Consider the following 25,041-nt stretch of genomic DNA (forward strand, 5'->3'; position numbering starts at 1 on the left):
CTCAAGACATGCAGTAAAAGTGTTTGACAAAGTCCACCATTCATTCATGATTTTGAAAAAGTCAGAAAAAAAGAATAGATGGTCTTTATCTCAATCTCATAATAGATATATATGACAAAGTAATCATCATCATCATACTAAATGCTCAAAAGCTGAAATCTTTCACTCTAAAAACAAGAACAAAACAAGGGTGTGCACTGTCACCACTCTTATTAAATATTGTTCTAGAAACATTAGCAGAGCTATTAGACAAGAGAAACTAATAAAAGGATTAAGGACAGGAAAAGAAGAAGTAAATTGTCATTATTTGAAAATGACATGATACTCTACATAGAAAACCCTCAAAACCACACAAATATTTCTAGATGTAATAACTAAATTCAGTACTATAGCTGTATACAAATTCAACACTCAAAAATAATAGCATTCTTTTACAGAAATAATAAACTCACTGAGAGAGAAATTAGGGGAACATCACCTTTCAGAATAGCATAAAAAAGAGAAAGACATTCCTAGAAATCAATCTAAAAAAGGAAGTAAAAGAACTTTACATTGAAAAGTACAGTGCTCTGAAAAATAAAATTGAATAGGATATCAGAAAATGGAAAGATTGGATCGGAAGATTCAATATAGTGAGTATAGTCATACTTCCAATATTGTTCTACAGATTTAATACAACCCCCAAAAAATATCCATAGAATATCTCATAGCATCTAAAAGAGGCCTAGAATAGCAAAAGCAATTCTGGGCAGTAAAGGCAAGTGAAATCACAATCCCTGACTTGAAATTATACTTCAAAGGTAGTGTAATAAAAACAGCATGGTACTGGCAACATGCACATACACACACACACACACACACACACACACACACACACACACAAATCACACAAAAAATATCAGTGATCAATGGAACAGGTTAGAAGATGCAGAAACTACTCAAAACCTACCCAGCCTTCTTAACTTCGACATGCAGCCAAACACTTCACAGGAAGAATGATAACCTCTTTAATAAGTGGTACTGAAAAAGTTGCTTTTCCACATGCTGAGCATAAAAACATGCACATCACCATGCACTACACTAAAATCAAAATGTATGAAATATCTAAATATTAAAAACAGTGCTCAATTTGGCAGCACATATGCTAAATATTAAAACAGAAACACTACATCTGCTAAAGACAGAGTAGGTAGAACTCTTGAAGACATAGGTGCAGGCAAAGACTTCATGAACAAAACCCCATTTGCACAGGAAATATCACAAAGTATCATCAACAGGGATTTCATCTTACAAAAAACTTTTGCAGGGCAAAAGACATCACCAACAAAATAAAGACATAACCCAAAGTGTGCGACATAAATTTTGCCAGCTGTTCCTCAGAGAAAAGACTAATACCTAGAATATATAAAGAACTCAAAAAAAAATCAGACCCCCAAATTTAAAGACACAATCCAAAAATGGGCATCTGAAATGAAAGAGCCCTTCTCAGATGAAGTAGAAATGGCCTACAAGTACATGAAAAAATGTTCAACATCACTGGTCATTAGATAGATGAAATTAATGTGACACTGAGATTCCATCTCACTCCACAAGCATGGCAATTATGAAGAAATCAACCAATAGCAAATGCTGGAGAGGCTATGGGGAAAAAGGAACCATTTTACACTCATGGTGTAAAGGTAGATTGGTGCAACCTCTGTGGAAATCAATGTGGAGATTCCTCAAAAAACTAAAACTAAAGGTTCCATTTAAGCTAGCTCTTCCCCATCTTGACATTTTTCTTAAAGAATTAAAAGCACTGTACCACAGTGATATATTCATACACATATTTATAGCAGCACAGTTTTGCAATATGTAAAGCTTGGAAACAGCACAATTACCCATCAACTGTTGAGTGAATAAAGAAGATGAGATTTTTTATACAATGAAGTACTACTCAGCCATAAAGAAGGATATACTTGAGAGGTTTCTAGCTAAATGAATACACCGTGGGACCATACTCTTAAGTGAAATAAATCATACATACATGTTTAAATATCACATTGTTTTTCTAGTGTGAGAAACTGAAAGTGTAAATAAGGACCAAAATATACAGTAGATATTGAGAAATAGGAACAAAATGTTCAAATGAGAAGGTGAACAAAGGGGAAGGGAGAAAGGACAAGAAAAACAAGAGAATAGAAGGAAAAAATAGAAACAAAGCTCTTGTAAATAAGCAGAAAAAGAAAGATTGAAGGGAGGGGAGGGAAATGGAAAAAAGAAAAACCAAGGTATGTCACTTACAGGTACAAATTCTCTATGATGAATGTTATCATTATGTATATCTAAAATATACTAATATAAGGTTACATGTGGGAAAAAAAGAAATAGAAATTAAGTAGCTAGCCCTACTTGTTTATCAGTTCCATTTGCATAGAATATTGTTTCCCATGTTTTAAGTTTTAGTCTATGAAATATTTTTTCGGATTGAATGTGTTCCTTGTATACATCAGAATTTTGAGTTTTATTTCTTGATTCATTCAGCCAATCTGTGTTTTTTGATGTTGGAATTGAAGCCATTCATATTGACAGTTATTAATCTAAGGTACTGATTGATTCTTGTCATTGAATTAGTTTTCTATTACTGGTACTCCTTTTTTCCCTTCTGCTAAACTAATCTCCCTGCCCTGTTCACTCATTCATTTTGAGTTTTGACGCTATTGATTTTATTATCTTTTGCTAGGATATCCTTATGAAAATCTGGAGTGCTGATTCGTTCATCTTGAATTTCTTTAGGTGTGTTTTGCTGTGCAAATTACTTGTCCATAAAATCTGAAAATTTTTTTGTGGGGTATGTCAGTATGGTCTGCAAACTGTTTTCCTTTAGGGGTTGAAACACTTCACTTCAACTTCCCCTGCCTTTTAAGTTTTATGTTTACAAGTCTAGTTAGTACTAATATGACTATGATTACTATATTTTTCCTTTTGCTGGATTTGTATGATTTTGAATATGATGTTCCATGGAGAGATTCTCTTCTGGTCCTGGCTAATTCGGTTTCTATAACATGCTTATTTATATGTTAAGCCCTTTCCAAATATTTTGTATTTTTCTGCTGTTATTTCTCCAAACAGGTTTTTAGGCCATTTGTTCCACCTTCTGATTTTTTTCACTAATTCCAATTCATCTCAGATTAGTTTTCTTTGCATCATCCAGCAGCCTTTGTATCCATTTTTCATGTTTTCTAGTCTTTAATACATATTTAAGTATATGGATACCAGCACTAATCCTGTCTTCCAGTTCTGACACTCCATCCTCTCATTGGTCACTTCTCTTGCCCACATCTTTAATACAATTTTTAATCTCCTGAATTTCTTTTTGGTATCTTGTCAAGTATTCTAGTTCTTTGATAAACTAGTCATTCATTTTTTGTCATTTTTCTTAGTTCAGGTAACTTTTTATTAGTGTCTGCTTTAAACTCACGGATAATTTTGTTTATTAAATATGTTTTCTGCTTAGTTATTTCCTCTAGGATATCATTGGGCATTTCATTAATCTTTTTTATCTCCTCTTTTATCATTTTGAATAATTCAGACATATGGCCTTTGATGCCCAATGAATCAATTTTGAGGGAAGTTGGGAATTTTGTAAGTGTTTTGTTACCTGTCTTCTCATGTTTCTATTAGGTTTTTGTGCACTGAGGTATGCAGTTTGATTACAGTAGAAATAAATTTTTAGTAGTGTGGAGAGCATTTTTGAATTTTAGTGATGTCCTCTGAGAATGACTAATGATAAATTTTTGCCTCTGTCCAAGGATCCAGCCACCTCTATATAATTTCAGAGGAAATGGTGCAGTGTAACTGGCACAGCATCTCATTCTCTTAGTTGCCTATAATGGAGGCAGGTACCTCTCCCTGGGAGCCACACTGAGCCTTCCAGACTGGCTTTTCCCTTTCTCTACACTGGGCTCTGTTTCTTCAGCTTCTCCACATTTTCTAGCATTCTCATCAGCTCCCTCTCGATTCCCAAAGATCCAACGCTTTCCTTCTATTCACTAAATTGTTGTCTTCCAGGTGTCTTGAGTCAAGGTTCCAGAGAGGCCACACTTCACTCCTACTCATTTCTCTGCCACCCTGGTGGATCCTCTTAAATATACTCTTCTCAACCATTCACATCAGCTGTTGTGTATGGCTCTACATGCTGGTTAGTTTTAAAATAAAGTTCAGGTCTTGTGTGGTTAAACTGAAAGACTTTATAAATAATCCCTAGGTAAATTTGATTTGAAATCATACTTAATATAGCATACATAAAAAATTACCAAGTTTTGATCATAGTGTAATGGCAGAATTCGGGTTGCATTCCACAAGAAACCAAAAAGACTCTATTCAGAACAAGCAGAGCTTTAATTAATTTGAGGCTAGCCACTCTTCCTCCCAATTTGCCAATCAGGGAAGTGGACGAGGGGCCTGACTTTGTTCCCACCTTATATACATTTTTGGTTTCCATGGTAACAGATTGGAATGTTGTAGCCCTGGCCACACATTGTTTTCCTTGTGCCACGTGACCGGGTCAGGCTCTGGTCATGAGCCCAACCACAATGATATATACTTTCTGTACTCTGTTCTATATGTCCCCCTTTAGATAATCATACACTTCCTTTATGGTTACAATGTTTATCTAGGGCCAGGGAAGGGATGAAACAACCCAGGCAGGGTCATAGGTGGTTATCTGGGCCCGGGTGTTCTTTGCCTTTGGAAAAGCATTCCAGGGCTAAGTCAGGACTGCAAAGTTAACTTTTACAACCCCTCTGGGATGTTTCTCAAGACACATTTTGAGGCTTGCATTATTCTATCCTAAAATGATATGCTAAGAGTCACCATCCCCTACAATAGAAAATGAATATAAGTTTCTTTTTGGTATAAAATAATCTTTTTGAAATTACTCAAAATGGTTTCACAAGTCAGTATGTTGAAACTTAATGAATTGTAAACTTTGAGTGAGTACTATGTTGCTAATTATAATTCAGTAAAACTGTTGAAAACTCAATAAGGAAACAACCTCATTTTTAAAAAAGCAAAAGACTGAATAAATACTTCACCTTAAAAAGACATAGCAATGGTAAAACTATCACAAGAAAAGATATTCAATACCATTCATTAGTCATTAGAAAATATATATTAAAACTACAATGAAATACCACTACATACCCATTAGAATGGCTAAAAACAAGCTTAATATATGAAATGTTGGCAATGATGTGGAATAAGTAGAACTTATAGATTCACTTTCAATAGAAATGTGAATTTATACAATTACACTGAAAAACAGATTGACAGTTCTTTGGAAAGTTAAACATAGCCGGGTGTGGTGGTGCACTCCCAAGGCTGAGGCACAAGGATTGCTGCAAGTTTGAAGCCAGCCTGTGCTACAAAGTGAGTTCAAGGTCAGTCTGGACCGCATAGTGAAATCCTGCCTCAAAAAGACAAAAAAAATTAAACATAAAACTAACAATTGAACCAGTCATTATATTTTCATGTATTTAATCAAAAAAAGGAAAAATATATTCGTATAATGATTTGTATGCAAATATTCATTGCAATTTTATTTGTCAAACTGGAAATAAAAGTTTGTAAATAGATGAATAAATAAATAATTTGTAATAGCTGTAGTCTAGGAGGCAGAAGAAAAAGTGTACTAGGGATTAGAAAACCTGTATTCTAGGGATAGGGGCTATAGTTTAGTGATACAGCACTTGCCAAATATGCACAAGTCTTGAAGTCAGTACCCAGTGCTGCAAATAATAAACAATTGAAAGCCCATATTCCAACTCTGAAACTTTATGTCTTGGAATAAGTGACATATTTCAGGGCCTCAGTTTTCTTATTTAGGTAATAGAAAAGATGTTTACTTTGAGTATTTCGTATATTGATTCTAAAACTCAAGTGAAGTAAATAACGGAAATGTTTGGTACATCATACCTTTAGAGATATTATTGTTCTTTTAATTTTTTCTGATTCAATATATGAATATATATTTTCTTAATATTTTTACTGTTTACTCATATTAAAAGCTATAGAGCCTTAGGGCTGCTTCTAAATTCTAAGTGAATAGTTAGTACATTTCAATGCTCTTGGAGAGTTTATGCATGTTTAATTTGCTTTCTGTGAAATACAAGAGACCAACAGAAGAGGGGACAAAAATACCATCATGACTGTTGACTTTGTAGTATATTAACCTTTATACTTAGTTTGGGAGTTCTGTTACTTGGATTTTAGTCACCAGTGAAGGACTTCAGCCACTAAAACACGGAGTTCATTCGTTACTCTTGCAGAGCCACACACAAAAAGCCCTTCTGTTGGAGCATATCTTTTATTGTGAGAAATCTGATTACTATTCTCACATGCAAGCTTTCCTCCAAAGTTGTGTAGGTGCCTTTTCTTTGTTTGATTTCCGACTCTATGCAAAACAATTTTTATGTAATAATATAAAGCAAAGCTGTATGAAGTTTATTATAGCCTGTTGTTAGCTTATGATACAGCATAAGATTACATAATAATAATTTAAATTTTGTTCTGTTTTGCTTTTATTGACTTAAACTATGTTCATGATGGGCTGCATATGAACTCTCCATTGCAATGATATATTTCTTGATATATACAGTGTGATTTTAAAATTGTTGGAACAGAAAGGAGCTTTGTTCTAGAGGAGATTTAAAAGTGGCTTCTGGTTTGCCAACTAAATAAAAAGGAAATGAAGTGTGGCATGCTGGTACATCTCTATAATCTCAGCACTCTGGGGAGGCTGAGGTAGGAGGATTGCAATTTCAAACCCAGCCTTGGCGATTTAGCAACTTAATGAGACCCTGTCTCAAAGTATATTTTAGAAAAAGCGATGAGGATGTAGCTCAGTGCAAAACCCTGAGTTCAATCCCCAGTTACACACACAGTAAAACATACACACACACCACAGAATGTATCTATATACAGGATAGTTGACATAGTTGATCTACTGTCTTCTATTTTCTTTGCTGAGAGAAACAGTTAATGAGCCCTCGATTGATCAATATTACCTGTCTCTATTTGTTTTCATGAGAAACCACTTTGAAGATATCAATATGTAATACAACAAGCGTTGTTAATATCCTACCACATTGTTAGTAACTCTGTATTGTTTGTATTGTTCTTTTGCTATTTTGTTTTTGTTTTGTTTTGTTTTGGTTTTGGTTTTGCTCCAGTACCAGGAACCGAACTCACGACCTTGCGCTTGCCAGGCAGGCGCTTTTGCCACTGAGCTAAATCCCCAGCCCTCTTTTGCTATTTTGTAAATGGTTGTCTGTCTGTTAATGTTTTCCTCCTTTTATTTTTTTTTTTAAAAAAAGAACTGAAGGTGGAAAAAGTCACTTTTCTGCCTTTCTAATGCTGAGATCACTTATACATACAGCTCCATAAAACCCCATACCTCATACTGCCCCCTCAAAAAGAGCTGGTGACAGGGATGATTCTTCTTTGAAGCTGGTGGGATTGGGGAAAAGGTTTACTAAATTGGCTTATTTTTTCCATTTTCATGAGGATACTTTATTGTATTTAATATTGTATAGATCATTTTAAAAGACTATATTCCTCAAAATAACTGTACAAAATATTAATGATAGTCTTTTATTTTACTTCAATTACTTCATGCTTTTCTGAAATGGAAACAAGTGTTTTATATACTAAGAATTTTCTCCAGTCACACTTCTCCCAAAGTGGCCCTTTGTTCTAGACACTTTTTTTTTCATTACCGCATCCATATCATCTTGTGAATTTAAGAAATATCACTTTTGAGTATATGTCATGAACTTTGTCTACTACTGGATTGCTGTATAAATACTTCCCTTTTCTATACCTCAACTTCCTTTAATTCTCTAGTTACATTACCAATGAAAAATAAAGATTTGCTTTATGATCTTATTTACTTTTTACTCTTAAACACTTTTACTTTTGACTACACTCTGTCTTAGAAAGAGAAGTCCTCAGAAAGGAGTCTCTACATCTGAAAGTTTCCTCCGGGCATTTTGCTTTCACATCTCCTTCATTCTCTTGGAAGAAGTTTAGCATGTTCTGCAGCCTCTTCGTTATTTTCCTTGGTACATAGTTTCTTTGGAGCAGTATGGTGGCATTTGTGTTTCAGGGTATGTGAAGTGTCAAGATGCTGAAATTTGTTTGCACTGGCACTAGGTTTCATACCTTCCATGTTTAAGAGATTTTTGACAATATATTAGTGGGCATTTTTTTCCTCAGAGAAATTAAAAAGTTTGTCAATTCTCCTCAGTTTTGGGGGGCCCAAGTTACAAGACACAGTATTATCAGTCAATTCAGGAATATTTCTCTCCTTTCTTTTACAATAAGCAAGTTAAGAAATCTCAGATTGGTATCCGCATTGCAACCCCAAAATGATTTTTGCTTTTTTTTCCTTTTCAGTTCTCCCTGGTCTATGGCAGGAATGCCTCTTACTCAACAGGAGGCATACAAGATCACAGGTCAAAACACCCTGTTTATGCGGAAACCTTCTCTGTCATTCCCACCACTGATTCAGACCGTATAACCCTTGCAGTCTTCACCCAGACTGCAGCTTCAGTGACTGTATGTTTCTCATGCAAAGTACAAACTTTGCATTCATCGTTCATGTCAGTGAGTTTCCAGTAACCAGTAACTAGGAAGAAGCTATTCAGCTTCATCTTATTCACTTATGAGGCTCACAAAAAAACAGTAAAATTAGCCTCTTTTCAAATTGTGAGCTACTGAGAGCTGATCAGACTCTCGGATACCTGTAGAGACAATGTGAAATAAAGAAAGACAGAGAGATAAATGTCAGGGTACAAGGGGAATGGGGAGGAATTTGCCTCTAGTAAACTGGATTGGCTACTACCGTGATTGGCTTGCTTTTATTGGACAGCAAGAAGCACGGGTAACATGCACTTCATGGAACAGTAAGTATAGAAAATGGGTGAATAAAGGATTACGTTATTGAGGAACAAGATTTTCTCTAAAACCCAAATCCCTGTGTTTTAACAACTGTCCTCAGCAGATGCTGTCTTTCCTCAGGAGTGCTAGATTATTAGCATTCCACCCATAGCCAGGGGGCTCATGGCCTTTCTCATATCTCCCTAATCCTGAAGCAAGGTCACACTAACCTCAAGACTACAGGAGGGCTTAAGTCACGTAGTTGGGCCCCTCATAATCTGTCATATAACCTGATCCCCAACAGTGAGCTTTTCCTCAGCTGCCCACAAATTCAGTGTTACTGCATTTATAAATCACTAAAACTGTAGAATTTGTATGAGACCACTCAAGAGTAGGTACAAATAGAGAAGTTTGATCCTTTCATTATGGTAACTATGGTAACAGGAATTAGAAGAAACAACATATTTTCTGGTAAAACTAGCTCAGATATCAGTGCCACATGGGAATTGATTTCTCCACAGATCTCTGATGCCAGATTGGGCAGTAACTCTAAAATCCCTGTAACATACATGCATTACCAACTCAACAACAGCACCTTATTCTTGAATGTGTTTCACATCTAATAGAGAATCATGACTATATTTGCACAAAGCTATATACAATTTTCTTGAAATTCACTTGTGTTTACATAAAATGTTGAATATATTTTCTATTGATTTCAAGTTAAATATTGTCAAATTTGTTTGTTGTGATGGAAGAATTTTTTTTTATGTAATGATTTTATTTTCCAGTTCTAGACATGGTATGCATAAAGTTCCTCAATGAATATGCAAGGTCTATACATCTATCTGTATTCACAAGCATACACATATGAATATGTACTAAACAAACAAATACTAAGAACTTAACTTGCTTATATCACTGGTGCTTAGAATGAATTAATGATTTTATTTTTTAGTTCATGGAAGCTCCAGAAACCCCTTCTTTTTCTTTTTTCTCCTGCTATAGAAATTGTATCAGTATCAGCAAAGTATTTTCAATGTGCACAAACTATGTAGGTGTATGACTAATGTAGAAAGTGTACTAGGCAAGCACTGCCCTTCCCGGTAGTATGAATCTGACCTCCATCCTCTGCTACCCCTCTATAGCTCAGGAGCCCAGCATTCTGCAGTGACAGAGACTAAGTTAGGTTCAGACTGTTGCCAGGGAAACCATACCAAGATCAGTGGAGGTGGGGAAATGGAGAAGAGCTGAGAAAGCTCATAAGAACAAAATGTCCAATCCTCTGTAGTCAGGTTGTGCACATTCCAAATTTCAAACTACTTCTTAACGAATTATAGATAAAGTAGTTTGAAAACTCATTCTCCTGTGTTTTTTTGTAAAAAAAAGTTTTATTTATAATTTACATAAATATTTTATTATTACAAGTATAATTTAGCTAGTATTCTTTCAAACCTTTATATATATTTGTTGTTATTTGTTTCTTTTTGTGACAGTGTCTTGCTATATGGCTCAGTCTTGCCTCGAACTCACTATGTAGCCCAGGCTGGTCTCAAACTCATGGCAACCCTCCTGCATCAGCCTCTCAAGTTCTGGGATTACAGCATGCATGACTGCACCTGGAGAGACTGAATCTTATCTCCAGTTACAAGATAGCTTTCCTTTGGCATACATTTTAGTCTCTACATTAGTGTGTACTGTAAGAAAGTGAAAGAATGTTACACCTCAGATTAGCACAGTGATTGAAAAGACTCTTTAGTATTTGAGATTCAAATCTCACTTTTGCCTGTATATAATAATGAACTTTAAGTTAGTAAAATGTGTTTCAGAGGTCAAATTATCAAGTTTTCACTATAGGCTAGCATTCTGCTCATATGAGTCTACTGGAATCTTCTTCTCCCAAGGATATAGACTTTTTGACATTTGTGCCTCAAGAACAGTGGAGAAAAGCCATGTTGGGATGGATAAACTACACAAGTAACAACTGCAGATATCAACTTCAGGTCTGCAAAGAAGAACTGACCTTACTGAGGCTCTATGCCACACACTGGAAATACCTGATATGTTAAGAGGTGGGTTTTTTGGTGTTTGTTGATAGTGTCTTGTTTATGCATACAGGTGTGTGTGTGCGTGTTTGTGTGTGTGTGTGTGTGTGTTGGGAATGGTAAAGTGAGAAGATGATCTGCATAATATGAAAAGCTGAGACTTTTCTTTCATAAGAAAGTTAATATTTTGGAATTTCTGATTTTATCTGTCAAAGAAGTAGAGACGCTGGGGATATAGTTCAGTGGTACAAGTGCCTGCCTGGCAAGCACAAGGTCTTGACTTTGAGTCCTGGTACCAAAAGAAAAGTAGTGAACATCTGAAGAACAGGGCTGATGTAATTATCTTCTGATATTGAAAACATACAGGCTTTTTATTATTTTGTTTTTCTTTTCTCTTTAAAATAAAATTATAAAAATAAATAAATAAATAAATAAAAAGAAATCAGCATAGGAGGAGTGAGAGTAAAGAATTATTATTTCTTGGGGCTGGGGATTTAGCTCAGCGGCAAAAGCTCCTGCCTGGCAAGCGCAAGGTCATGAGTTCGGTTCCCGGTACCGGAGAAAAACAAAACAAAACAAAAAAAAAAGAATTATTATTTCTTGAGTTTTACTGAACAAGTGCCAAGAGCTTCATGTGTGTTACTCAAATTATTCCTCATAGCAATCTTATGAGTTAGAAATTAGTTCATCTTTCACATAAAAACAATTTTCAGTAAATCATTTTACTTGCATAACATCATGTAGCTATTAACTTCAGAGTGTGTTTTAGACCCAGATTTCTCTGGCTTCTACAACTAAACTTAGAAGTAAGTACCCAAGAGAAAATTATGACTATACTATTGCATTATCTTATGATATCTAATTCTTCTTCATTTCCAAAAATGTTTTTCATATAGTATATTCAGAAAATGCTGCAGCAACCCCAGTGTACACAATCCAAAGAAAGTAATAGAGAAGTAAGCATCCATTCTAACCAATAAAGTAAGCATCTTTCCAGTTCAGCTGTAGCTTAGTAGTAGAGTACATGCTTAGCATGCTCAATGTCCTGGGTTTGATACAAAGCTTAAATTAATCAATTGATTGATCGGTTAATCTGTGTTCTGACTTTTTTCTTTTTTCATCCTCTGATTTTTCCATATATTATATAAACATAAATCACGTTTTCCAGAGTAAGCATATTCTTTTTAAGAGTAGGAATGAAGTCATCAAATTCCAGTTGTGTTTAATTTTTACAGCTAAATGCATACATGCAAAGTTTATATTGACTGATGCTAGATCTGTTGCCAAAGTTTTAGGGCAAAAGGCCCAGCTCTGGAAGTCTCAAGAGAAAATCTTGGCCATTCTCCCTGAAACACCAATCAATGAGATGAGCAGCAGCAAAGGGCAAGAAAGCAGTTTAATCAGCATGGTCATATCAGGAGTGCATTAAAAGGTTCAAAATATACCTTCAAAGGGATAATAGAAGTCTTAGGTTTTTATAGAAAAGGGGAACAAAGGCAAAGGTAAGAGTTTTGCTAGCTGGCAGGGTAGGTAAATTCTGATCAAAGCATCATCTAGTAGATCATTATCAGGACTATTTTCTCTGGGCTTATGGACTAAGGGAAGAATCCAGTTCCGTGAGATGACTGCTTTTGCTTGGGAAGAGTACCTCATCATGTGGCGATTTGTGAGGCTCCACTTTTTCCTTAAATCTTTGGTGACTGCAGATTTAGGACAAGGACTATAGACTTCGAAGCACTGCTCCAGGGGATCTGCTGTAAAAGCCAGAAATTTATTGTCACTGAAAATTACTTTAGTTACTCTTTTTTCCCTTTTTTCCACCTCCTTCCATGTCAGATATACTCACCTTGATATCTTTGTTTAGTCTTGAAGGGGGAAATGATAGGCCAGGTAAATTAATGGCTAACAAACTTTGTACTAGTAGTTTATAGCCAGGCATTCCTTAAGTGATTAAAATGCTTATGTGCAGAGCTGAGCAAGGATTTTCTAAAGTTTTTCTAACTCTCCAGTTTACTTGTACATTTTACATATACATAATGACCACATTCATCATAGGGAATTTCTACCTGTGCATGATATAAATTAGTTCTTTTTCTCCCATTCCCCTATGTTCTCTTTAACCCCTCTACCCCTTCTTATTTACAAAAGATTTATCTGCATTTTTTACTTATTTTCTCATTTTTTCTTTTCATTCGTTCCTTCCCCCTCTCCTCCCTAGTTATCATTTTCATTTGAGCACTTTCTTCCTATTTATTAATATCTATTATACATTTGGCCCTTATTTACACTTTTAGTTTCTCACTTCAAAGAAATAATGTGATATTTATACATGCATGTTCTATTTATTCCACTTAAGAATGTGGTCTCTATGTGCATCTATTTAACTAGAAATGTAGCAAGTTTTCTGACTGAGTAGTACTCCATTATACCAAAAAAAAAAAACAAAAAAAAACAAAAAAAAACACATCTTCTTTATCCATTCATCAGTTGATGGGCATTTGAGCTGTTTCCAAGATTTAGCTATAATAACCTGTGCTGCTATAAACATGAATGCTCATACGTCACAAAAGGGGAATAGAAGGGTCAAATGAAACATCTAGTTTTAATTTTTGAGGAATCTCCACACTGCTTCCACAGTAGTTGCACAAGTCTGCACTCCCACCAACAGTGGAGAAGGGTTCCTTTTTCCCCACAGCCTCGCCAGCATTTGTTATTGGTTGATTTCATGATAATAGCCATTCTTTTTGGAGTGAGATGGAATCCCTGCATTATTTTAATTTGCATCTCTCAAATGACCAGTGATACTGAACATTTTTTCATACATTTAGTGTCTGTTCATATTTCTTCATCTGAGAAGTGTCTATTCATTTCAGATGCCCATTTTTGGATTGCTGACACAAAGTTTTAAAATATTCAAATAGACAAATACAAAAATGAAGGCAAAGACACCAAGCTTTATCTTGCTTTCAGTTACCTATTGGGCATCTTCAAGCCTACCCTTTAAGTCCCATTCTATATTCATGGTTGCAGTTCAAGACACTTTACCAGGCTAAGAAATTTAACCTTCTTTTGCTTTTTTTTAAACTTGGAACTGTAAGTAGATTCAAATAAAGTTTGAGTTGTAAATTTGTTTTTGTTAAATTGCAACAGTAAGGTTTAAAATTCCTAGCCAGGCGTGGTAGCACATGCCTGGAATCCCAGCACTCAGGAGGCTGAGGCAGGAGGACCTTTGTGAGTTTGAGATCAACCTGGGCTACAAAGTGAGCTCAAGGACAGCCTGAACTGCATAGCAATACCCTGTCTCAATAAAACAAAAAAAAGATTTAAAATTCCTTTATCATATTTGTTAACTTTTGGTCACATTCTTAATATTTTTCATAATCCATGAAGTATACCAAAATTATATGCAATTGTGATATATGAGCAAGAGCTTTTGATATGAAGCCAGACAATTTCTTGTTTGTAATCACAATTCTGCCTCATTTTTACTAACTGTAAATCTATGTAATGAATTTACTCTCTTGAAGACTCAGTTTTTTCTTTACTGTAAAATAATCTTTACCTCATATAGTGGTTGTGAGGATAATCTGAAATAATAAATGTTAAAGTCCTTTGTAGACAATAAATTTTTATAATAATGTGAGAAGACTAGAAATAAAATGAGCACTAAAGGAATATGGTGATGCTTTGGTTCATGAACTTAACTCAGTCCATGATTCTGGGGAAGATGGCCATGTTTGTCACCAGATGCAGAGTTTGTAAATAGGAGCAGAATTTTTCCAAATGTTTCTGTTTGCAAACTGAACTGTTACTGAACAGAAGCATCCGTGAATCAAGGTATTACTGTGCCTACAGTGTGCTGGTCACTGTGCAAGGACAGAGGGCTCCATATATAAATGATAGCACAAAGGCCTCACTGGTCTTTGTTAAGAGCAATAACTAATCTTACTACAAGCAGTTTCTGCCCCCAACATGAAAAGCAGTTTCTTCATTTACAAGTAGACTCTCCAATGAGGGCAATTAAAAAGAGAACGGAGGGAGAGAGGGAGGGAGAGACAGAGACAGAGACAGACAGATAGAGAAGCTAGACTGAGAGAGATACCAGGCAACACAATTACCATTTTTCTTTGTAAAACTAAAAGAGAAAAGAACAAAAAATATATGTATATACAGTGATAGCTGGGATAAGTGTTTGGCTGATGTTTATTGGTTCATTGAAAGCAACAGTTAATGCTTAAAATTTTTTCTTGACCAATTTTGCATGCTCATATCTGATAATTGGAGCAACTAATTTGAATACAACAATATGCAATATAATAAGCATTGTTGAATTCCTACCATCTTGTTTAATGAAGCTCTGTTTCATTTCTAATTTTTTTTATTACTTGTTATTGCTTTAATTGTTTCATCAATCTTGCATTCTTACATCTGGTAATCTGAGCAACTTCACTGAAGATAACAATATGTGATATAACCATTGTTAATTCCTATCATCTTGTTTTGAAATTCTGTGTCACTTTTATTGTTTTTGTATTGTTTTGTTTTTGTCTTCATTGTTGTTATTTTTTTCTCTTTAAAATAAAAAAGAACTTTTTATGTTTAATTCCCAACCAGTCTTTTATTTTAAAGAGAAAAAAACAATAAAACCAATGATACAAAATTTCAAAACAAGATAATAGGAGAGTAACAATGATTAATACATTGTGTATTATTATCTTCAAAGTAGGCATGAAAAATTGATCAGACAATATAAACACTAACTGTTCCTTTCAGTGAACTAAAAATTAGAGTATAACTATCTTAACTATTATATATATATATATATATTTATTTATTTTTCCTTTTTCCTTCCTTCTTCTCTCTCCATGCGTTTCTCTTTCTTTTTGAAATGTTTCTTCCCATTTTACAATATTTACTGTAAATTTTAGATCTTATTTACTATTTTCATTTCTTAAACTAGGAAGACAATATAATGTTTACACGTGCATCTGATTTATTTCATTTATGAGTATGGTCTCAAGTTGCATCCATTTGCCTGTAAAAGTCTCAAGTTTGTCCTTCTTTGTAGCTGAGTATTACTCCATTGTATGAAAATATTGCATCTTTTTTATCCATTCCTTGGTTGATGGGCATTTGGATTGTTTCCAAGATCTTGTTATTACAAATTGTGCTGCTATTAACATGGGTGCACATATATCACTATGTTATGATGTTTTTAATTCTTCTGGGAAATTACTTCCAAGGGGAATAGCTGGGTCAAATGGGACCTCTAATCCTTGTTTTTTTAGAAATTTCCACACTGGTTTCCACAGTGCTTGCACCAGTCTACACTCCCACCAACAGAAGGCAAGGGTTCTTTTTTCCCCAGTTCCACCAGCATTTCTTATTGGTAGATTTCATGGTGATAGTCATTATCTCTATGAATAGGAAGAAATAACATAGTGAAAATGGCCATACTCCCAAAAGCACTATACAGATTGAGTGCAAAACTGATCAAGATATCATTAACATGCTTCACATAACCAGAGAAAACATTCTTAAAATTCATCTGGAAGCAGAGGAGACCTAGAATAGCAAAGGTAATCCTGGACAGCAAAGGCAAAGCAGGAGGCATCATAATCCCTGATTTGAAACTATACAACAAAGCTACTGTGGTAAAATCAGCATGGTATTGGTTTAAAAAAAAATAGAACTGAGGACGAGTGGAACAGATTAGAAGATGCATACAAAACTCCAAACACACTCAGCCACCTTATCTTTGACAAAGTGGCCAAACATGTTCCCTGGAAGAAAGATAGCCTCTTTAATAAGTGCTGGAAAAACTGGCTCTCTGCATGCCAAAGCCTAAAATTAGACCCATGTCTATCATCATGCACTAAACTAAAGTCAAAATCAAAGATCTAAGTATTAAAACAGAAACACTAAATTTATTGTAAGAGAAAGTAGGTAGAAATCTTGAAGACATAGGTGTAGGCAGAGAGATCATGAACAAAATCCAAACTGCGTGGGAAAGACTTCAAAGAATCAACAACTTGGATCTCATCTCATTAAAAAGCTTTTGCACATCTAATAAAATCACAAAGAGTGAAAAGCCAACCCATATGGTGGGAAAAAAATTAGCTAATTGTCTTTCAGACAAAAAAATTATATCTAGAACATACAAAGACTTGAAAATGATCAGACCCTCCAAATTCAAAGACCCAATTTAAAAATGGGCATCTGAGATGAATTTGCACTTACCATAAGAATTTATCAAAAAAGTTTACACTGAGGAACCCAGAAATGAAAAATCGGGAAAGCCAGATCCCCTCACCCACCTGATCAAATGTAAGGGAGCTAAGACATACTCACCTAAGGATTCTTATTTAAAATATAAGACTGGCATGTACACACACACACACACAGAGCTATAATCATATACATGTTCTCACTTGAACATCAGTATAGTACACACATACTTACATGTCCACTTTACTTTTCTTTTTTGGTACCAAGAATCAAACTCAGGAACTTGTGCTTGCCAGGCAGGCACTTGTACCACTGAGCTATATCTCTGGCCCCTTTACTTAATCATTAGCCTAAAGCTACCTTCCGATAAGCACTCACTCCCCTTCCACTTCTTCATTATAAAGGCACAGGAAGAAACCAAAAGGGAAGCCATTAGGAATGCCTACATTAGGATCAACGAGCCAGAAGAGCACATCAGATATCCAGCTATCCACAAGCAAACACCTCGGTGATGGGAAAACACTTTGCCTTCTAAATAAAATGAGCTTGGGATAAAGTTCCAGGGCTGTCAGCCTTGATACCCCCTACCATTTCATCGTACCTGTCTATCCTCTCTCTTCTCCATCTTTTAAAACCTAAGTAAACCATTTTTTGTTGTACTAAACTTTGCATTTTTCAGTTCTGTACTGTGTCCAGGGTTAGAATCTGGGAACTGCATTTTCAGTAGAGCCGTGGCATGGCATGACATGGCATGGCAAACTGTCTACCCCGCATATAACAATAGTGGTAGCTGGTAACTTATTTTCTGTCTGTTGCTCCCAGAAAGACCAAGTGATTAATATTCCTTAGAAAGAGTAGCACATTACAACCTTGGGTAGTATTTCCTGAGTCTCCTAACTATTGTCTCAGGAGCCATGCAATAGTTGACAACATACTAGCAGAAAAATTTTTAAAAAAATAGAAAAATCATCTTCTAGGTCATTCTCTTTGAGTCACGTGCTCTCTTCTTAAGAAGAAGTTCAACAACTTATATCAATATATTAGTTCAGAGCATGAAGGGACACTTAAGGAGGTATCTGCAGGAAGCCAGGTCCTAACATCACAAGGAACCAAAAACATTCCTTAGTTATTTGTGTCTTTGGAAAAAGAATTCACACATGTACTCAGTTGTACAGATTACAGGCAAAGTTTATTGCAAATTGATAAATTTTTAGAGTGATGGATAAAGAGAATGAACCTTTAGCCATGAAGGTGTGGAAGCATCAAGATGGCAGTGGCCTCAAATTAAAGATAAGGCTACATTTAAATGATTAAATGAATCTTTAAGGAATATTATTTTACTCTCTCAATTCATTTTTTTTAATAAGGAAAAGTCTGTTTTGACTAACTTCAGAGGGACGAATGGTCTCATATGCTCCCTACATGAAACGTTTTTGTTTAGTTTGTTTCAAGCCATTGAAATTTTTCCAACCTCCTCATCCATGGTTTGGATGTTTTGAGGGCCTTGGACCTGATCAGCATGCTCAGAGGAAGTTACATTCTCTTGGGTTACATCTTAAAATCCATAAGCTTATTTGGATTTTATCTGTAGCTAATCATTAAGAAAATAAAGGGGCCCGGTGTCATTTTGCATGTCTGAAATCCCAGCACTCGGGAGGCTGAGGCAGGAGGATTGTTGGGAGTTTGAGGCCAGTTTGGGCTACAAAGTGAGCTGAAGACCAGCCTGAACTACATAGCGAGACCCTGTCTCAAAAAGACAGAAAACAAAGAAAGAAAGGGAAAGGAAAGGAAGGGAAGGGAAGGGAAGGGAAGGGAAGGGAAGGAAAAAAATGAGAGAAAAATAACGGTGTTTTGGCTTTTCATGTAACCGCCAGGTGCCTATTGCCAAGTCTGCAAATGTCTAATGTTCTGCTAAGAGATGAACAATAGTTTCAAAACAAAGCCCGAAAGCTATTGGGTTAAGGGATAATGGTAGAGTAGGAATGGCTCTGAACTGGAAGAAGGTGAACCAAGATTCTTGTACTCATTATACTACAACTTACAGAAAGTCCCTTTTTTCTCTTAGCCTCAATGTTTTCCTCTGTAAAATGATGTAAACAGAACTAGATTATCTCCAAGGTCTATTCAAACACTGATACTCTATGATTCTAATTTAATTATAATACAAATATTTTTTAAAACTTAGAAGAGAGAATTTATAGCCTTATTTGACACTGATTTGTTTCCTCAAAGACAAAAAGAAAAAAAAAGAATCAAATGTCACTACATTTTCTTGTATAACTTAAAATATATTTTGTCATCACTACACATTTATACTTCAATAAATCTGAATCTACAAAGTATATTTCTCATAGTTGTTACCAGAAAATCTGTGAAAGAGCTTAATTGTACATCACTTCACCACTTATTACTAAAATTATAGACAACAAAGTTAGGTAGAAATCCTATAGGCAGTCACACAGGGATAGGCCTCTGAGGGATTCATTGCAGAGGATTAGAAAACATTACAACTGTGGCAGGAGGGGCATCTGCTGAAGGCCAGGACTCAAGATAAAGTTGGAATGACCAGGCCTATGTGCCTCCCTGAAGGATAAGCAATAAATTGAAGATTGTACTCACCAGGTCCAATAAAGTCTAGATAGACATCAGTCACCCAGGTGAGTGACAAGGATCCCTTGATTCAGCCCTTCCTAAAAAAGGTCTTTGTTCTTTCCATGTACCCTTGCTATACGACCTGCCTCCCCATTGGATCAATACTACCTAAGCAGCTACACGTTTAATCTATTGGTTGCTCATACTTTTGACCCATGTGGTACCCACCTCATAATTTTGTACCCACCTCATTACTTTGCTCTGTAAAACATCCTCTGAAAAATTAGTTTGCTTGTAGGCAACCCACTTTCAGGTCCCCTGCTGTCTCTCAGGAACTATCTCTCTCAATAAGTTTGGCCTACTTTTAACCTCTGCTGTTTTTTAGAATTCATTCTTCATTCTTGATACACTTGAGAAAAACTCAGTGTATCTGACATCTAATGGGTTGGGAGTTGTATTATTTCCTCTATATCATTTGGAGGTCCGCATCAAGATAATTAGAAGAAGATGGAAAGTTCAATGTCAAATTCTCTTACTCCTTTGGAATAAGCACTACAAATTGTTCAACTCTTACATATTGAGAAAGCTCCTTAATATTTTTATGCACCTACCCCCTAGAGGCAAAATGGAATGCAGAGGGAAGTACTGATTATGATACTGTTTCAAGTCTAGAATTATACTGTAAAAGAGAAGGAAAATGGTCAGAATTACATCATGTTGAAACTTTATTTGCATTAAGAGGTAATTCTTACTTGTGTTCAAAATGTAAATATAAGTCACAGTAAAAGCAGACACCTCTGGCCCTTGAGGCACAGTCTGATGCTGCTACTATTACTGGGCCTGTGATTCCCCTCCCTTACCCTACACATCCTAAGGACAAGGTTGCCAAAACAACCTTAATTAAAGCCTCAGGTACTATTACTGAGTCTGAGGTTCCCTTCACTGGCCTTCCAGACTCTGAGGATAAACCTTCCAAGTCAACCTTAGTTGAAGCCTCTACTAGGCTATATCCATCCATACTTGATTTTGTTCAAGCTTCTCAAGGACAGTATGCCTTATAGGAGGCAGGTAGAGAATTTGGCCTTACCTCTCTCCATGTGTGTTTTTCTCTCAATGACCTCAAACTGATTTTAAAAAGATCTGGGAAAGTTTTCAGATGACCTGGTAAGTAAATTGAGGTCTTTAGGGGACTTTCTCAGATGTATGAACTACACTGGAAAGATGTAATATTACTCTTAAACATTGACTTGTAGTGAGAGACAAGCAGCATTGCAAGCTGCCATTACATTTGGAAATGAATATCATATTGTTAATTTTACGAGGCCAGAAGACAGGCAACTAAGTAAACAGCTGGTTCTTACTGAAGTCCAAACAGTCCCTACACAAGATCACTAATGGTCTACTAGGCCTGTTTTAAGTCACTTCCTGTGTAAAATAAATTTCCCTTGTAGTTCTGCTCTGAGGGTCTTGTTCCCTCATGAACTGTCTATATTTAATAAAGAAACACTTATCTATATGTAACAAAATCAATTGTGCCACATTTTCTCCCTGTCACAAAACCCAGAAAACCATAGTACATGCAAAATTAGTATCTCATCTGGACAATCACTATCAATCACACTAGGCACAATAGTTATTCCTTTTAAAACTAGATCAGCCTTTCCCAGTACAAGACCAACTGTTCTCTCCAATGGTGGACCCCAAACTCCTGTGGGAATTGAGGTAGGTTTGTCACCCTCAGTAAGAGTGTCTCTGTAAATTGCAGGAAGAAGTAATCCTGTACTTCATATTTTTCCCCTGGTTAGGGAATTTATATCCATCTTTGAGACTGTTCTTTAATCTGTTGGTGTGTTTGCTGACTGATCTTCTGACTCACAAGTTATATTACCTCTGTTCTTCTCTGGTGTGAGGAAAGACCCTTACCTCATTTTATTTGCAAATGTGTACTGTCCTTATGGATTTTAGAATGACAGTGTCTGGCCCAATGTCTCCCCTTTTGGCATCTTAGACAGGGTGCAGGCACAGGATCAAAACCCTCCATGAAAGAGGCATTGTTCCCTCAACCTGCTGCAGTCACAGCCAATGTCCCAATACATATAGCAAGAACTCTACAATTTTTTCTAATATGTTCTATTTTTCCACAATTATAACATTTTATATTACCCCTCCTGCATTAGTAAAACCAGCCATAACCTGAGCCGTCATTGTTGTTTTATGTAATTCAGTTCCAATATCCTGACAAGTTCAAATATATGTTGTAGATCAGTGGTTGATTTTACAGGATTTAAAGCTTGCTTACAGTCTAAATTAGCATTTGCATATGCCAATTATAGAATTAGAATGTCCATGGCTTGAATGTTTGAAATCTGTCTGTGAACAGCTTCTTGTAATCTAGCCACAAATTGAGTAAAGTGTTCCTTAGGGCCTTGAAGGATATGTAAGAAAGATTGCATGGGAGTCCCATCCTCTGGAATAGTTGCTCATGCCCTTTTTAGTAAATCTGCCTATTGTGTCTATAGCTCCTCAGAACCTTGGAGCTGATCCCAAAGGAGCACATAACATCCTGTCTCAGAAAACAACTTCTCATTTATTTCCAGATGTGCATTTGGACCCATCCTGTTTCTGTGAGCCTACTCTGAAACAAGACTTTTAAAGTGTACATCAAAATTAAGAAATTGAGCAGGAGACAGGCATGTTTGTGCTAAATTACTGATATCACATGGTGTCAGTGGATATGTATCCAAAACATTCTGTAGAACTCCTGCCATAAATGGGCTCTGAACCCCATTATTAATAACACTTTGTTTAATTTTTTTTAGAGTCCGAATTTCAAAAGGCACATGAGACATGATCTCCTCATTGCGATCATTTTGCTGAGTTCCAACTGGGAAACAAGTGGGGGTGCCAATGATTTCTCCTTTTGCGGATGCTTGTTCCTTTAAAATCTGTAAGTTTCTCAATAGAGCTGTATAGGATGTTCTTTTGAAAGTCTCCTGCTCCTGCCTAGGTGTCTCTGCTCGGAGATTCTTTGTTTCCTCTGCATCTGAGCAACAGGCTATTAACTGTAAACTCTGCAATGGACTTAAAACTGAACAAACTAGGTTCCAAGTTGAGAATGTGTCAGGTGAAATGACTTTTCCTATTCTATGTGCTGTTTTGAAATTTTTTCCAACTCTTTCCCAATTGTCAATATCTACATTGGCTTTCCAGGGAAACCATGAATTATATTTGGTTACCTCTTGTAACATTTTTGTTAGGTCTTTTTTTGGCACATGAGCCCCTGAGTATTTAAACAAATTTTGGAGCAGCTTTACGTATCTTTGCTCTTTGGTTGAAAGTTTTTTGCCCATTTTACTCCTGGATAAAAATGGTTTTGTCACAGCAGGAAGATTTACACCTATTCCTTGTGGAATGCTTCTCTTCCCTCCTTTCTCCAGGCATCCCTGGTGAGGTTTTTGTCCTATGAAGGTCTTCATCTCCTACACTTTCCACTCTAGGTAGACTTAGTTGTTCAAGCTAAAAACTTCCAGTCCAAGGACTATATGTCTCTCTTTGAGTGCCAGTTATTGGGCTAATAATACCTCTTAGTTGTTGCAGGCTGATCAAAGCCCTCTCACAGAATTTGGAATTCACTCAGGGCTAAGACCAATGCCTTCTCTGGGTGGCTTGTATTTATTTGGTTATCAGAAGAAGGGAGGGGAGTACTCAAGAAGGGCAGAATTACTCAAGAACTTCTCCAAGTAAGGTATAAAATTAATCCTTAAAAAGGATTAAGTTAATCCACCCAGGAGTGAGATGCCTAAGACTATAGTCTTTATCTAGTTGAGATGGGATCCAGGTGTCCTTGGCTGTAATCTTGTCCTATCATTTGAGGCTTCCCAGCTTCATCTGCCATTATAGGTTTTAATAGGGTTTAGTGACTCACAAAGGTTCATTTACTATGATTCTATTGCCCACTTCCAGATGAGCAGCCTAGACTTTGGACAGATTTACAAGTAAACATAAAAGGCCAATTGTTTAACGTAAGTCCCTGGGGCTACTTCATATTGGTCTCCATCAGGATGTAAGTTTTTCAGGTGTCATTTCTGTATGAATATATTTCCAATTGTGACTCCTAAAGTAAGCATGCAGTTATCCATCACATTATTTGAATTACTGCTTGCTTTTATTCTTGTTTGTATAAATAGGATTGAGATATACCTGGAAATCTCAGATATACTCTGCAGGTAACCTTGCTTTATATTAGTGGGCACAGTTAATGCTGAATAGCTTTTTAGGGCTCATAGGTGTACAGCCTTGCCTAGGTGTCTCTTTTTTAAAAAATAAGGTTATTGGTGTCTGCTATCCCAGTTATGTATGTTGAGAACCTATATGCTGTATTCACCTTTCTGAATACTTTTTTTCCTTATTTAATTGTAAGGAAAATTACCCTGTAAGGTAGTCTGTAAGGTATTCACACCAATGTCAATGAGGATTTTGTTGTTATTGTTCTCGTAGTGCTGGGGATTGAACCAGCATTCTCATTCCTGTTTGAGAAAACTGAGGCTCAAAAAGAAGAAAATGTGTTAGAATTGAAACCTGACAGTACAGATAAGGTAGGTAAGAAGAGTAATTCAGAAATAAAATTATGCCTAATTATCTTCTGTAATTAATACTGTTTTTAAATTTTTCTGGTTTATCATGAAAGTTCAGTTGATTTTCTTCTTGTTTTTAAGCCTCACTATCATCCAGCCTGGCCCCCTGAACTCCTGGGCTCAAGTGATCCTTCTGCCTCAACCTCCTGAGTAGCTGGGACTAAAGTTGTGCACCACGGTGTCCAGGTGATTTTCTCCTTTTGTTTACCAATTGTAATAAATAAATAGTCTGTAGATATACTTAGGGGTGTATGCACATCCCCTTCAACATCTGGAACGTGACTCTCTCTGTTACTTTCACAGCCTATTTCAATTGACTGAAAACAATTTTAATGGTTTTCCAATCTGCCTGGAAAATGGGGTTCCTCATATCTTGCAGAGTAGTAATAGAGAGAATATCTTCTTCAGAGGTAGATTCCAGCCGTGGCAAGAATGTGCTGAAGGATCTCAAAATGCTTTCCTGACAGAAAGGAGGAAAAATAGTCCCCACAAGGAGATACACACATACACACACACACACACATACACACACACACACATCTGCATTCTGTTTAGAAGCATTGTTTCTCTTTCTCAAGGTTATAGAGATAATGATAAGTTTAGCTGTGGTCTTGTGTATGTGC

At 36.0% G+C, this 25,041-nt stretch overlaps 1 protein-coding gene across 7 annotated transcripts in view; it reads left to right on the forward strand.

Annotated features, from left to right (window-relative positions):
- The window catches only part of Zc3h12b (zinc finger CCCH-type containing 12B), a 485,919-nt gene that overhangs the window by 424,774 nt on the left and 36,104 nt on the right, over positions 1 to 25,041 (forward strand). For 6 of the 7 annotated variants that reach the window (XM_013502827.1, XM_013502829.1, XM_013502826.1 and 3 more), the window contains 4 exons: positions 10,824 to 10,991; positions 22,604 to 22,731; positions 24,282 to 24,379; positions 24,500 to 24,604. The gene's annotated coding sequence lies outside the window, so the exon portion shown is untranslated. Of the gene's footprint in view, positions 1 to 10,823; positions 10,992 to 22,603; positions 22,732 to 24,281; positions 24,384 to 24,499; positions 24,605 to 25,041 lie in introns of all 7 variants that reach the window. The other variant, XM_013502831.1, reaches the window with a different exon arrangement.

This window comes from Chinchilla lanigera, unplaced genomic scaffold (genome assembly GCF_000276665.1).
Source record: "Chinchilla lanigera isolate Chin_1 unplaced genomic scaffold, ChiLan1.0 scaffold00074, whole genome shotgun sequence".
NCBI lineage: Eukaryota > Metazoa > Chordata > Mammalia > Rodentia > Chinchillidae > Chinchilla > Chinchilla lanigera.